Source organism: Orcinus orca, chromosome 11 (genome assembly GCF_937001465.1).
Source record: "Orcinus orca chromosome 11, mOrcOrc1.1, whole genome shotgun sequence".
NCBI lineage: Eukaryota > Metazoa > Chordata > Mammalia > Artiodactyla > Delphinidae > Orcinus > Orcinus orca.
The window spans coordinates 29,831,205-29,844,836 of record NC_064569.1 but is presented as its reverse complement, the minus strand read 5'-3'; the positions used below and the strand labels follow the sequence as shown (position 1 = coordinate 29,844,836).

General features: G+C 47.2%; 1 long non-coding RNA gene across 1 annotated transcript; it reads right to left on the bottom strand.

The window, feature by feature from the left end:
* Positions 1 to 2,322: 2,322 nt before the first annotated feature.
* On the bottom strand, positions 2,323 to 4,508 carry LOC125960366 (uncharacterized). Its single transcript, XR_007469934.1, has 3 exons — positions 4,350 to 4,508; positions 3,489 to 3,552; positions 2,323 to 2,453 (listed from the first exon to the last, which is right to left on the bottom strand). It is a non-coding gene; the product is annotated as an uncharacterized LOC125960366 (long non-coding RNA).
* Between the last annotated feature and the right edge of the window lie 9,124 nt (positions 4,509 to 13,632).

Below are 13,632 nucleotides of genomic sequence, written 5' to 3'. Positions count from 1 at the left end.
TCCAAGTACCCTATCAGAGTGAAAAGTAGGAGACTGAAAGGTTTATTGTAAATGTTTGTAGTCATGGTGTCTTAACTAAAACTACTGTGTCACAAATACTACTAAAATAATTGTGACATTTTATTCACTTTTACTGCAAACAACAAAACAAACTATAGGTATTTTTTCATTTCAGGTAATTATTTTAGCTAACAGTTATTAAATGTTTTGAGAAGACAGAGTGCTAATTGCATTACTTCATTTTATCTTTAAAATAGCGCTTCCATGTAATTATTCTTAATATCTCCATTGTATTAAAGTGTACCTCTAGTTTAGACCTTTCTTCAGAACTGCAGACTTGTGTATCCAACTGTGTACTCAGCATCTCTACTTGGACGTCACGAAAACATCTCAAATCTTATACCTCCAAAACTGGTCTTTAATCCCCCAAACATGCTCTACCCCAAACTTTTTCCATCTTAGGTGACAGTAACCACACCTTTCCAGTTCCCCAGGCCCTAAATCTCGAATTCACCCTTGACCCCCTCTTCCTTTCCATTCTTGCATTCAATCTACCACGAAATGCTGTCACAACCTTCCCAATGTGCCACTTCTGAGAATTACCAGCCGCTAGCAGCCTGGTGCAGGCCACCAACATAGACCCCGAGGATCCTGTAGTCGCCTCCCGAGATTCTCCCTGACTCCACTCTCTCCCCACATCCTCAAGGCCACAGATAGAGTTGTGCTTTTCAAACAAGAGACAGTTCATGCCACACCTCGGCTAAAATCCTGCCCCTGGCTGCCTACGTTTAGAGTAAAAGACACAATGCATGTGATGGCCTCCCAGGACTTACCCAATCCATCCCATCACATATCCGACCTCCAGCCCTCCTGCTGTCTCTTCCTCCCCACTGACTAAGTCAGCCAGGGTGGCCTCCTTGATATTCCTCCAAGCTGCCCGGCATATTTCTGCCTTAGAGTTTTGACAGAGAACTCTGGCAGAGATGGAGGATTCTGGTTATTCTTGCTCCCAGGGAGTGGTCTCCCCATCATACATTCTGACAACTCCCTCACTTCAAGTCTTTGCTCAAATGTCAACTTATAAAATCCACCCTGACTACCCTATTTAAAATCAGAACCTACCTGTACAGTCCTCCAGCACTCCCAACCCAAGCCTCTTCAGTGAGCTTCACATCCTCTTCCTTATCCCGTAGCGTCCATCAACTTGTGACAAAGCATAGAATTTATTTATAACATCCATTTCCACACGAGAGTGTAAGGAGGGAGAAAGCGTGCAAGAAGGAGCAAGCAGGCAAAGGCTCTTGTCTGATTTATTCATTGATACGTCCAAGCATAGAGAACAGGAAGATCCTTGATAAATAGTCCTGAAAAAGATACAGATGAGGAAACTAGTAGTAAAGCTCAGAAAGTTTAAGTAACTTCCTCAAGGTTCTAGAGCTAGAAGAGGGTCACAGTAGAATTCACACTTGGGGATGTCTAACTTCAAATCTCTTAGCCTCTCTGCTATCTTTTTTTTCTTCTTTGCGGTACGCGGGCCTCTCACTGTTGCAGCCTCTCCCGTTGCGGAGCACAGGCTCCGGATGCGCAGGCTCAGCAGCCATGGCTCACAGGCCCAGCCGCTCCGCAGCATGTGGGATCTTCCCGGATCGGGTCACGAACTCTCAACCACTGCGCCACCAGGGAAGCCCCTCTCTGCTATCTTAAGTCCATGCAATTCAGGATTTGTTTTAATCAGGGCCATGGAAATTCTCACTCCACTGAATAGGATCACCAAAGTGTTCTCTGTCTAGATTTATATATATATTTTCCATTTAAACAAAGGAAACAGAAGAGGGCAATTCATCATGGGTTATTGCGGTAGTTTTACAGCAATTTTAGCAATAATGACATTTAAGTAATAGTGATATTTAATGATAGCATAATAATAATAAATAATAGCTCTTAAATGTATTGAAGACGAATCGCATGCTAAACTCGGTGCTAAAATATTTCCATGTATATTTTGTGCAAAATCCTTATGAATATTCTATCAGATGAGCTTTATGTGTAACTCCACCAGGCATACTTCTCTTATTCCGCTTTCAAAGATAAGGAAATTGATGAGAAGTGTGGTAACCATTTAATCAAGATGAGACTGGTAATAAGTTGTGAGTATGAATTTAAATTCAGGTCTAACTCCAGAATTTGATTCTCAATCCATACATGAAAATTCTGATAATTCCTTTGATAAGGGTATGGTCTATGTTCTCTCCTGGAAAACATCCCCCATTATGTCTGCCTGTGCTCATACCTTCAGAACACAGTCAAGTTTGAAACATGATAAAAATGTTTAAATAGTGTGCTTTAATAAATGGAAATATCTTCATCTAAACAATAACACAAAAAGGCAGGCTGAGCCCTTTGAAGTGGCTTCGTTGCTATCTTCCATCCAGAACAAGAGAAGGAATCAACAGCTGCAGAGTAAAGAAAGCATGAAACCCAGAGATGGAGGATTCTGTAAATGACCAATTACAAGGTTATTAAGCCACACTTTCATAGCAAGAGGCAAAATATTCCATTAAACTGAAAATTCTTCTACCCCTCACTCCAAGGTCCACACAAACATTAATGTTGCATTTATTAGGATGTATTTCCTGTGCTCTATCAACTTGACTTTCAGCAACTGTATTAATACAGTCCTTTCGCTTTGCACATATATCTGAATGATGGATTCCATTACTGGAGTTTTGTAGAAAGAGTGGAGTGAATGAAGTAAAGTTTGGGAAGAGCCATCATAATCCATAATGATGGGCACTGAATCAGGACAAGAAGAAACCTCTCTTCTCATTTATTTGAATGAAAATTCTACTATATATTTATTGCCTCTGTACAGGGCCATCTGTTGAATAGTGGAAAACAAGCATCTTTCATTTGGAGGTAGGATTTGTGTGCTCAAGTTTCTATGGGCCTGCAGAATTAATCTTGTTTGAGAAATGAAATAAAATGTAATTTCTTACTGTAAGTAGATGTGGTTAAGCAACTGGCAACTTTGATGTCTTTAAATCACTGCAGTTTCAGGGTAGGCAAATCTATAATTATTTCAAGCACTTCTTTATTGGTGCAACAATTGAGCAGTGTACATAGTGGTCAACAACCTGGGCATTGTCAGACGACTCCAAGTTTGAATCTAGACTTTGCCACTCACCAGCTATGTGACTTTCAGCTATGAGAATCACTTTCTTCAGCTTTACAGTGTGGATTATTATATGCCCTTTGCAGAACTACTGTAAGAACTAAATGTATATGGGCACAGTGGCTCATAGTAAGGGCTCAAATTAGTACTGTGGTCACTACTAGTAGCATTGAAAAGAAATTAGAACTTCTATTCTCATAAAGTGGGATATGTGTCCCTTTTCATTGTAATTTCATATCATTTTACTTTTGACCTTATAATTTAATAGCTCGATCCAAGAAACATTTAGCAGTAAATATAATTGAAAGAAGATTACCTGTCAAACATGAAATACTGTAGCATCAAGTGTGCTGGCACAATACTCTTCTCAGATAATTAACCTGTAAAAATATGTTATTGTCTTCTTTTTAATTAAGCACATTGAACATATATATTTACTGTGCCAATTGGCGAAAGGTCCATTAATTAATCAGTCTAACTATATGCTGCATAAACGTCTTCTAAACATAATCGTATATGTATTTTATTTGTTGGGAAAATGTGTTTGAGATTGTTCTTTTCTGCCTATTTAAAGTAAAAGAGGGTGAGAAGTAGAGTTAGGCTTAATGTACTTTGTACTCCATTATGCCATGAAAATGCTTCTGTGCCCTGGAGACAACAACAAAAGATTTGCTTTAATGACAAGAATCAAGTATGTTCTAAAGCTTCCAGGTAGGAAGCATATAGGTTGCAGTTTGTATCAGAACACTTTGCTCTCTCTCTCAACTGCGTCTAGATGGGAAAGATGTGGTCACAAATGCTTCAAGGTGACATAGTAAATGTTGGAAAAGAGGGGGGTAGGAGGCAGAGTTTTGAATATCTCAAACCTGAGCTAGAAGGATTTTATTTAAAGAAAATAGCGGATATTATTTTTCACTTAAGGAATGCCACTCAGCAAACCTGACATTAATGTAGGAAATTAGCTCTTTTAGCTACGATGCTTTCAAATGCACATGGCTGAAAACAAATTCAAAATAGTCAAAGGAAATTTAAAAACAAAAACCAAACAACAACAACAACCTCAACAAACAAGTACTAGAAATTCAGGGATGCAGCCATATTCAGATACAGTTGGATCTGGAAGTTCCAGAGTATCAGCAGGGTTCCAGCTCTCTCTCCATCGCCCAGCCCTGCTTACCTCTGCAAGACTTTATTTTACAGAAAGTCTCTTCTTGTGCTGGATGGTAACTGGGAGTCCCAGAGTCATATCTCCCCAGCTTAGAAATTCCAGAGAGAAAAGACAATTCTTCCATGTTTCTCTGAGAGAAAAGTCCTGGGGAGGAGTCTGATAGACTTAGCCGAGGTCAGATGCCTACCCATGAGCCAATCACCTGCTTTACTGGAGTTCAGTCCCTGGGCGACTCATCCCCGGGGCCCGTGAGGAGGCAGGATGGCATTATCTGGCAGTTCTCCAAGAAAAGCCTGCTGTCTTTGTAAGATGAAAGGGGAGAGGACATGGATAATGAAACCTGTATCTGCTTCTGTAAAATCCACAGAATCTTACTCCCTGCCCTGTGTCGATGACCATGCAGTAAGCTGACCCAGGAGGTCATTTTTCCCACAACAGTCTTTATATATATGACTAAGGAACACACTGGTAAAAGAATATGGGAGAAAGTCTGAGTATGACAAGTCAGCTAGACTGATATTAACTAAAAAAGCTGTGTGAAAATATCCTTAAAAAGTTGCCCCCAACTCACTCAAAGTCCAAAGTTGGAGCTGGAAATACAATGTCATGGAGTTTGGATAAGAACAGGTTTTCTCCAAACTGAACTATGACACAGAGATTAGAGGCTTCTAGAAACTATACTTTTTCAAAGAAAAAACATCACATGAGAAAAATGAGGCCTAGAAAAATTAAATGACTTAAAGTAACATAGCTAATTAATGGCAGGACTGAGACTAGAGTATACTTTGTGTAGTTGGCTATGGTCTTTTTTGTTTGCTTTTGTTATCACTTCAAAACGAGACAAACTTAAAGAAAGGAAACACAACCAAGGCTCAGTGGTTGGAAAAGAGATGGATGTGAACGCCCACTTGTTTCTTGCGTATAAAGTTACCCCTCGCAGTGTTTTGGAGGAGAAAACGCTGGCTCTTCCCAACGTTGGTTACATACACAAAGATTCCAAAGACAAAACAAGTGCTTTGCAAACAAAGTAACTAGAACCAGCTCAGGCTTCCCCGCGCCGGGTCCTACGTTCCACGGGCAGAACCACCAACTGTATCCCCCCCGGGTAACAAAGTGATTCAGAAAAGCTAGCGTCTTCAGAGAAGGGAGAAAACTTAGCCGGGAAGAGAGTCAGGAGAAAACTTGCTCAGCTTCTTGCTGGGGTCTGAAACGATCCCAACAGAGTCCTTAAACCCCTCAGGTTTCCCCAATCAAGCAACCTCGCCTCCAACCTGGGCCACCCCAGATCTGACTATCAGAGGAAAGAAGTCTGCGGACGCACGGAGAGCTGACCACCCCACGAGAAGGACCTACGCGCGGCCGCACCCACTCACCCGCCGCTCCCCGGGAGACTGGAGACCAGCGCGGGGTCCAGGTCCTGGGCGTGGCAGACTCGTCCCTCTCCGGGCCCAGCTCCAGCTCACCTCGGCGCCGCCCGCCTGGGCGCCGCCATCTTGACCGGAAAGGGGGCCTCGCGCCGGAGGCCCCTGAGCGGGCGCCCTGAGCGGAGCCGGAGCGCCGGGGAGCCCCAGGTCGGCGCCCTACGTCCCCCGCGCGCTCGCGCCCCGTCCACGAGCGACGAGAGTCCCGCACGCAGCGCCCTACCCAGGCTTCCGCGGAACCGACGTCCCGCGCAGCCCGCACCACGGCTCAGGCGGCGCCGAGGGCGGCCCGGGCGGAAGAGCGGGCGCGGGGCACGCGCTCGGTAACCTGGCAACGCGGAGCAACCCGGCGTCTCCGGCGAACCCCAGCCCTCCACCACGAGGAAGCACGGACCCCCGCACCCGCCGCCCAGCCCGCGCCGCCCCTCGGTCGTTCCGCCCGCCGCTGCCCGCTGGCTATGGTCTTTTAAATCCATGATACAACGTCTGTATGTAACAAATCTGTTAAACCCTAAATGTTTATGATATTCAAGTAATCCATTATCTGAATTATTCTTCAAGATAAAACATCCAAAGACTTCTTAATTGTATAGGTATACATACATAAAATACACGTGGAGGTAACTTCAAATATAGTATGTGCCTGTCTCTAATTCCTTCCCTCTCCGCTCTTGTAAAAAAATGCCCCTTTAAAAATTGCCCACTCACCATCTGTTAGGTAAATTTGCTGAAACACAGTAAATGTGGAGACAGAAATTGTTATAGAGACTATTCCAAATGGCACCGACACCTGTATTTATGAAATTTTTAAAAGGGTAAGTTAGAGTTGATTTAAAAAAAAAAAATCCCACTATAGTAACACCACATCATCCTAGGTGCCCAGTTCTATCCAATTACATAAGATGGAGAAAGAGAGAGAGAGAGAGAGAGAAACAGAGAGAGAGAGGAGAAAGAGAAAGAAGAAAGGAAGAAAACCAAGTACTTATGTATAAAATGTTGCTCCCAAAGTTTGAGATTATACTCAAGCATCAATGAACAGAAGGAAAACACTTACAAATTTACAAATGTATTTCATTTATGGTATGAGGGACACAGGTTTTAGATTTGCAACACGCTCCCACAAGGGTCAAATTGACCACTTTTTTCTATCTAGTTGCTCTTGAGAGAACAAAACAATTGAAACAGATGCCATTCAATTCCAAGTCTATAGCTTAGACCATGTCACTGCACATGAAATATTGTTCATTCAGAGTCAGCACATAGCAAGAGTAATTTATACTCTCAGAGTGTTTGCTCTCAAGTCAATAGCAGAGAAGCCTTGACTAAAAACGTTCCCATTAATTTCCATTGTAATATATCTTACTTATAGCCCATGAAACAGTGGTTAGGGGAGATTTAGTCTTTGGACACCATATTATATAATCTCTCCACTTTAAGCCATCCCCCACTCGGCGATTATTTTTTAAATATGTTACTCGTAGTCAATATTAATTTACATTTAATCTTTCTTAGCATTAGGAGAGTATTATTTTGTACAGGCTCAGAAACAAATCTCCCGAAATTCCTCCCTGATGCTCCCTTCAGGCTGAAAATGCATTGCAGGGTGGCTGCAGTGACTTACTTCTAGTTGGCAGAGCCCTGGCCACACACTAATTTCATTAGCCTCAAACTCCTGGATTTGAAAGATCCACTGAATATGATTCCTGTCCTCTGACATGTCACTTACTAACCAATTCAGTGTGCATACAGAGGAGAGAAAGGACTTGCTCAGCTCTGGCCCACCGGCAGGCAGATGAGAATTCCCAGTCAGAGACACTGTTTACATCTGAGTGGTCATTCTTGCCCGGGTCCTCATTTTCAGGAAGGAACTTCAATCCAGGCTTTGCTGGCAGCTGCAGCATTTGTTACATCCATTACTAGCTCCTTGTTCCTTCTTGCCCCCCAGTGCTTAGCATCCCCCATTTCAGTCACTAAGTCTTCCTTCCCCCAGCCTAGAAGCTTACCTCACCATAAATTTTTATCTCAAATGATAGGTTTGGCACATTCCCCACAGCAACCCACAGGGACTGGGGAAAAGAAAACTCAAATCTCTGGAGAGCTAAGAATTCAACCATTTAGAGGAGTTTCTTTTATACAGGACAGTCTTCATTGAGCTGAACCCTGCAATCCCAGAGAAGATTCACCTACCCGTTCTTTTCTTCTTTCCCTAAAGTGACTGTGTCTTTGAACAATGGTTCTGTGTTCCACTATTCTCTCTATTCATTTTTCAGGTTTACAGAGGCTGGGAAACTGGGGACTGGACTTATATGCCAGGAGCTTCTAAGATCACACGCAAAAATAAGGCTACGGGAAGAGATTGTTGGAATCTATCTCTGTATATTTGAACATGGGCAGTGGTTAACCAGGATGCTCACACCAAGCTTATATCCAGCTTGCAGCACAAGCTACAAGTTGGTGCATCCCTCCTACTACCAGCCTCTTCTCAATAAATGCAGGTGAAAACTGGGGGCTCTTTTCCCTCAGCTGTTCAATCCAACATGAATAGCTGCAATTTGCAAATTAGAGGAAAATGACAGTGTTTTCTCTGAATGGTTTTGGTCCCAACCCACACTGCTAATGTTGGCATTCAGTTCCTTTCCTTCCCAGCCCAGGGAACGGGGGAACTAAGCATAAGGCAAGCGTTCTCTTTTCTTGCAAGTGCCTCAGATCCACACACCAGAGAAGGAATCAGCTCCCCCTGGAATCTTTTTCAGCAAACACAATCCTTCAGCCTAGTCAGCAAGCTCTCTCTTGACTTTAAGATTTCACTCTTTTTTCGACAGGCAGGCCCATCTGCAGTACTGCCCAAGCTCCAAGTGAAGGCACCAAAATAATTTTAAAAATGTCAAACAGCAAATGTGCCTTCAACCCCCAGAGCTCCAGTAAAACTACTGTGAGTTGCCCCTGTGGTTCTCAGGTGACCTCTGGCTTCATCCTCCCTGCAGCGCTGCCTCCTCAGGTTCTCTAGTTTAAGCTCAGAGGTAAAGGAAGTGCTTCTGGGTTTTGCTTACAACAACCCAGGCTCTTCCTGAAAGCATTACCTCAAAGTGAAGGCTGCCCAGAAGCACTTTTGGCCTTGCAAACATCTAGAGGTCTCCATGGTGGCATACTCAAGAGGTGCTAGAGATGCTCAGAGGCTCAGAGGGGCCATACCAGGCTGCAGCTTTAGACAGGCACCCCTCCATCTGGCACAAACACAAACTTCATACTCCTGGGTGCTGATGTAGTGACAGCTTGAATCACAAGGAGTCCCCTCCAGAAACCCAACGTGCTTCAGGAAAGGCACTTGAGAGGGAGCCAACTTTTTAGCTACGGGGAGCATAAGGGTCAGCCAGAACATCTGGAGAAGGGACTAACTGAGCTTGGGTCCTACCAGGCAGGGAGAGAGCTATGCATTAGGAAAGGATCACTTCAAGACAGAGATGAACAAAAAACTTGGATATAGGGGTAGAGAAGGAAAAGAGAGGCAGAAATTGAAAGGGAGAACATAAAAACAGAGAGACAAAAAAAAAAAAAAACAGCAGGGAGAAAGAGACACAAGGAGACACACAGGAAGAAAGACAGAGAAACAAGAGAATCCATAGTCACGCAGACCCTGAAACTCAATTTCTTCATCCAGAAGCCATCCATCTATACCCAGGGCGGCACAGGAGCCGTGGGGCCGAGGCTGCGGGAGCAGGCGGTGAGAGAGCACTGCAGCACCGCCCACGGCTCAGCTGGCCCGATCTGCCGTCCTCGCATCTTCCGCCGTTGCCCGCCTGCACCCGGAGCTAGAGGACCGCCCGGCCTTGCTCAGCGCACCCTACTGCCTCCCTCCAGGCGCCTTCTTGTCTGGCTCTGAGAATCGTCCTCAAAACCCAGGACTGGGGTTGGGGGCTGCGTTAGGGAGGTCGTGGGAAAGGATGGGCACAGGGTGGGTGCAGAGAAAGCGATTGTGCTTCGCAGTTAGCATGAGCTCACCTCTGGGCTGTGAGCTGGCAGGAGTAGAAAGCTGATCGCCCGGCTCCTGCCAGTGGCCAGATCGCAAAGGCAGTTTAGACGGTGCAAACAACTGCCCAGAGCAAATCACCTGGGGGCACGTCTGCGGATGGCTTCTCCCCGCTTGAGGACAGTCCCCACGCCTTCCGCCCCATGCCCTCGCAGAGACAGATTACAGGTCGGGAAATCCAACCCGAGTGAAATGGGCAATTCACGTCCAAATGTAGGTGAAGACCTAGCCTTCGGTTTAAGAACTGCCTCCCTAAGCTCTTCTCGAAATTTTCCAAGGCAGCTGCAGCTTGTCGGGCGGCTTGGGGCAGGGAAGCTGGGGAGTTGAGAAATGCCTAGTTTCTAGGCGTCTTCTCATCCTTCCTATTCCTTGCGCCTAGGTGGCTCTCACAGGAGCCCGGCACTTTTACAAGCCTGTTTTGGAACCATATTTCACTCGAATGCAAACCCATTTAAATCATCGCCTTGTTTTTCGGAGACTGTTTCTTCCAAATGGGGCCATAAATCCAGAATGTCAAGTCGGATGGAGTGGAGCGCGGACAGGGGAGAGATGGAAGGGAAATGAATCAAGCAGGGAAAGTACCTCCTCGGGTGAGGTGGGAGGGATTCGGCAGGATCTCCAGGGTGGAAATGAGCGAAGGCTGACCAGACCCCGCACCCCTGGAGTCCAAGCCAGCCTTCAGAATAAAGAGCGCGGGGAGCTACGGCACGCTCTGCCCCGGAGGGAGCGCCCCCCTACCTGGAAAAGCCTCAGGATGTTGGCTACCATGATGGAGACCGAACTCCCCGAAGCCCCAATCACTCCAACTACTTTCTCGGGCTTGACGAAACCCGGAGGCTCGCCGTTGGTGCAGCGCACTTCGGAGGTGTCCTTCTGGATGAGCGCCTGGACGAAAGTGAGCGGCTGTTCGAGCGCATAAGTGTCCCTGGAACGAGTGTCCAGGATCCGCGCTCCCAGCGTCACGTTGGGCAGCAGGTTGGGATCGCTGTTGATCTGGTCCAGGGCGTAGAGCATCGCTTCCAGCCTGTGGATCCCGTTCTCCCTCTTGATGTCGCCGCAGGGCACTCCGCTGGGACCCTTCGCGTGCACCGGGAACAGCCCCCCGAGGGTGACGTCCCCCTCGATCCGAATGGAGTGCGGGGCGTACATCTCCTGGCCGCGCGCCGCCGCCGCCAGCGCGCACAGAAGCACCTCCAGCACGCAGCAGGGAAACTTCATCAAAGTCAGGGCGCGGAGCAGCTTCCCCAGCTGGACCGTGCTGCTCCCGCGGCTGCGGCGGTGGCGGCGGCACTGGAGGGGACGGTGGCGGGCCCGCGGGAGTCCTGGCCCCTTGGGGTGAGCTCCTCCGGTGAAGCCCAGGGTCTCCTGCGGGCGAGGAGGGTAGGGGCGCCCGGGGAAGGGCAGCCGGCGAGGGTGGGGGGTCCCGCGGCGCCTGCCAGCTTGGGGCGCCGTGCGCTCTCGGGTTCCCCGGCCAGCGCGCCGCGCTCGAGCTCGCGCTCGGTGGCTTGCAGCTCGAGCTCTCCAACAGCCCAGCACTGGGGAGAGAGCGAGGATGGCTATCGCTTTAAATGCGCGTTCGGCTCCCTCTCCACCTCCGTCCACTCCCTCCCACCCTCGCTCGCTCTCAGGCTCTCCCCACCCTTCCCAACGCCCACCCTCCCCACGGTTTTGCAACATCAGGCAGGGAGGGGCTGCGTGCTGAGGTAAGGGGGGAGGGAATGGGTGGGCGGCTGTGGGGCGGGGGGAGTACCTCCGATTGGGAGTTTCGAGGTCCCCAGGGAATCTGGGGATTGCAGGTCGCAGGCGAAGGCTGAGCTCCTGCTTCGGTCTCACTGTAGAAGCCGCTCGCTCGCCCGCCTGCACCCACACGCACATTCTAGGCACAGGGTGGCATCAGCTCCGGACAGGGCGGTTCTAGCTGGGGCTGACTGCTTCCAACCCTGAGGTCCGGAGCCGGGGCTGTCAGCGCCGGGAGAATGCGAGGTAGTCGAAGGTGATGCCGCCAAGCATGAAGGGTAGTAGGGAGCCCCCAGTCTCTACTGCTAATTCGTCTGTGCCAGTTTTTCCTAAGAAAAACACACATACACACAGGAGCCTGATTTATGACCTAAAGAACCTTTACGCAGAGACTTCTCCGGGGCCAGGCACTGGGCTAGCCTGTAGGGAAAGACGCCAACAAGAAATGCTGGGAATGGAAATGCATCTTTGGTCTTCAGGGGTTACTGTGGCCGGAGCCGGATGAAGTAACCCTGGTCTCCAGTAAATCTGTGGCGGATTCGCTCCTTTTCTTCCTTTCATCGCAAGAGATGGAACAACTGAGAAGTCTGCAGAGCGCACTTTCTTCTCTGGCGCTGACAGGTGTAAGGCTCCCTCCTACCCATTTCCAGAGATGCTTTTGGGCTGATGTCAGGTTTCCTCGGGCAGGAAATAGCAAGAAAGAGGTGACAGTAGGAGGAGCAGACAGAAATCTCCCCATCGATCCAGTGATCCAGTGATCCATTCTTTTTTTTTTTTTTTTTTCTGGCTGAAGATTTGGGGGGTTTGGGGAGTGGAATCAGGATGCCAGAGCAGGTAGTAGTGCAGTTAGGAAGCTGTTTTTCAAAGGTGTCCCATCCTGCAGGTCCAGCCCAAACTTGGCCCAGCAACAAGTGGCCCTAGTTCCTACACAAGGAAGGGCAATGTATCTGCCCTTGGTGCCCACGTGTACTGCTTATGGTGGTCTCTACTCTTGCTGAGCCTTTCCGTTGGAGGGCAGCGAAACTGTCTTATACAGAATTGAGGGCGCAGAGAAAACCAAAACAAGACTATACTTTCTGTTGTAATGTTAGTGTACTAAAGAAAAATGTCCTTGCACATAAACAAAACAACACACACACACACACACCTAAAAAGTCAGAAGTTGGGAAGTTGGTTGTCTCTTCCACCAACCACCTGTATGACCTTGGCACTTCTGTTCCTGTGCCTGAGTTTTACTTTGCCCATCTGTAAAATGATGAAATTGAATTGAATGTTTTACAGGTTAACTTTTAACTTTCAAATCCTCTGTTGAAATAGGCCATGCACCTTTGGCCATGGTGTTGTTTTTAGACCAATATCCTTTGTTGCTTTATGTGTAGGGCACCCGTTTTTTGATACCCAAACAACACTTCAAACATTTCCTGGTACAGAGGATATTTTTTTTCTTGTTGACCACCCATTTATCGTCCTTCTAGGCAGAGTCCAGTCCATCATTTTCTTTTCAGACATGCCCCTCCTCCAGGTTTCAATACTTAAGGTTTGAGGAGGAAAAAAAACCTTCTGGCTACAGTGTTCAAGGAAGGGAATAGAGGCTAACAAGAGCTATGCAGGGCTAATCCCTGGAGTTCTGCTGGAGTAACGAGGGTGATGACATAGGGTTACCACTGTCCAATAGACAATCCGTGCCGGAGTTAAAAGAAAAAGGAGCCTCCTTCCTCTAAATGCTTTATGTATATCTTTTGGACAATGTTACACTATTTGATTTGGTAAAAACATACCATTTTACTGCCATCTTCAAGAAAAGTGATGTAAAAGCTATGCGAAGCTACCCCTGTATACAATGTGATCATCCATCACTCATAGATGTGATGCCCCGCTATATAAGTGCACACCTTGTGCAACCTTATGCTGTGATGCGCCCGCCCCTTCCAGCCAGCCCTGGAGCTGCGAGCGTATAAGCCCGCAGCTGTGCCAGAAGCTCCCACATAAACAGGGAAATATTTGAATCCCATAATGAGAGATACCAGAGAGGAGAAAAGGCAGAGAGAAGAAGGGGTGGGGAAGAGAGAAAGGGACCTAGTTAAAACATGTGAACTCCTGGATCCAC